This window comes from Galeopterus variegatus, unplaced genomic scaffold, assembly GCF_000696425.1.
Source record: "Galeopterus variegatus unplaced genomic scaffold, G_variegatus-3.0.2 Scaffold13323, whole genome shotgun sequence".
In the NCBI taxonomy this organism is placed as follows: domain Eukaryota; kingdom Metazoa; phylum Chordata; class Mammalia; order Dermoptera; family Cynocephalidae; genus Galeopterus; species Galeopterus variegatus.
Window position 1 is genome coordinate 28,571 of NW_007739434.1, and position 2,657 is coordinate 31,227.

A 2,657-nucleotide genomic window follows, 5' to 3' on the forward strand; every position below is an offset into this window, starting at 1 on the left:
TTGCCTGGATTTCAGATGGAACTCAGTGCTCACCACCCTCCTCCCCCTTGATCACCCCCAGCAGGCTTCCCCCACCACCACCACCTGCTCCCTGCCCCCTGCCCTCTGCTCCTTTGATCTCTGACCCCCGACCAGCTGACCCCATCCTCCCCACTGAAATCTGCCCCCAACCCACTAACCCCCATCCCCACGACTGCCTGATCTCCACTCCTCACCCCCCCCTGACCTGCTAACATCGGTCCCTCTGACCTGCTGGCCCTGGTCCCTCTGACCCCCGACCCCCAATGGATATGGCTCCCCCGCCCCACGTCACGTGACAGTATCCACCACCCACTTCCGGTCCCGTGGCCTACCTGCTGCCTAACGTCCATGTTGGGAGCGCCCCGAGGCAGCCGCCACCGCCACCCGCTCAGCCTTCCACGCGCCAGTGGACCCTTCACCATCTTGCCAGCGCTGCCACCACCCGCCATGGCCTCTGCGCGCTCACAGCTGCGCCAGAACTACCATCCTGAATGCGAGGCCACCATCAACAACCAGATCAACCTGGAGTTGTACGCCTCCTACGTCTACCTGTCTATGGCCTTCTACTTCGACCGCGACGCCCTGGCCCTCAAGCACTTCGCCCGCTACTTCCTGCACCAGTCGCACGAGAAGCGTGAGCACGCCGAGGAGCTCATGAGGCTGCAGAACCAGCGCGGGGGCCGTATCTGCCTTCGCGACATCAAGAAGCCCGATCGCCAGGACTGGGAGAGCGGCCTCAGGGCCATGGAGTCCGCCTTCCACCTGGAGAAGTGNCCTGAATGGAAAGTTACATTATGAATCATTGTATAAACTAAAGTGTGCCAATCGTTTCAGCAAAGAAGGGTGGTCAAGAATTGAGATGTGCCATGTGTTTAGGGATATATAGGCATGGCATGCTCAAAATAAAACTTGCAGCACGACAACTAGATCTATTTTCAGTGAGAAGTGATTGTGTTTAAGACAAAAAGCATAATCTGAAGCATATTTGGAACTTCTTAATTTTATTAGTGTTACTGTTTTATTTGTAATATCTGCAAAATTTTTAGTTTTATAGATATAAAAACATACCATTAAGCATACAGATTTTTAAAACTAGTTTTATATTTGTGCATAATTAAGTATAATTATAATAACAATTTGTCACCATTGTGTTTCATTGATTTTTTTTTCTTCCAAAAGAAACACTGTTCAAATACTCATGCATACTCAACATCCAACCCCACTCATGGTTTTAATTTAGAGAAATGATGAGACTAAAACTTGTAATAGGTCCCTAAAGTATTTAATTCATATTGTTGAGCACCTACTATGTAGAATTTATCATTGAACAAATTAAACACAATCTTTGTCCTAAAGGAGCTCATGGTCCTGCCAAACTTTGAAAACTACCTAGGGAAGAGTCCAGCTAAGAGTGTTACTCTCTGCTATTTACAAGTTATGTGCTTGAAAGATGGGAACTCAATGTAAATTTCCATCAACAGATTAATAGAAATAAAAAATGTGATATACACATGCCATGGAATAGTATTCAGCCTTAAAAAAGAAGGGAATACTGCAATATGTGATGAAATATAGGTGTCCAGCTGATTGGCGTGTGCAAAACTCTCACCTTTTAAGGATGAGGGCAAATCCCCATGCAGGGGATGTTCATACGCACATATGCATACACTTGTATATCTATGAACACACAAATACACACGCACATACATACACACGCGCATGGACAAAGAGATAAGCCACCAACTCCCACTACTTATGCGAGGAGTTCATGGAACAAGTTTTCATGTTAGTGCCTATAAAAACATCATGCATATAACAAGTACTCGATAGAAATATATCGAATGAATGAATGAGAGCTAATCACTGACTCTGAGTCAGAACTTAATGTCTGTTATCAGTAGTGTAACTATTAGTTCTATAACATTTTTAAACGATGAAGGGAATTGAATGTCAAAACAAAGAGTTTTTATAAATTATATCACTAGAATTTTTATTTCTTCACTCTGCACTTATAAATAATATTGCAGTGGTTAATTTTATTGGGCCACAGCGTGCTTAGATATTTGGTCAAACATTATAGTGTGTGTGTGTGCGTGTGTGTGAGGGTGATTTTGGAAGAAATGAATGTTTTAATTGGTAGACAGAGCAAAGAACATTGCCCTCCCAAATGTGGGCAGTCTTCATCCAACTACCTAACGTCTTAAATAGAGCAAACATGCTGACCCTCCCCTGATAAGAGAGAACTTCCTCCTTCCTAACTGCCTTCAAGCTGAGACATCAGTCTTTTTCCTGCCTTCAGACTCAAACTGAAATATCAGCTCTTTTTGAGTCTCAAGCTTGTTAGCCTTTGGACTAGAACTACACCATCAGCTCTCCTGGATTTCCAGCTTGCCAACTGCAGATCTTGAGACTTGTCAGCCTACATAATGAGAGCCAATTCCTTAATACATTTCTTTCTCTCTCATTTCTCTCTCTCTGTCCTTTCTCTCTTTCTCTGTCTGTCTCTTTCTCTGTGTGTATACAAACAACAAGTTCTGACTCAGTGATTAGTTGTTATTCATTGATGCAATACATTTCCAATGAGCACCTATCATAAGCCTGGTATTTTTACAGGTACTAACATAAAAACATGTTCT

At 43.9% G+C, this 2,657-nt stretch overlaps 1 pseudogene; it reads left to right on the forward strand.

The window, feature by feature from the left end:
* Positions 1–429: 429 nt before the first annotated feature.
* LOC103581552 lies at positions 430–819 on the forward strand (annotated as a pseudogene).
* Positions 820–2,657: the final 1,838 nt, after the last annotated feature.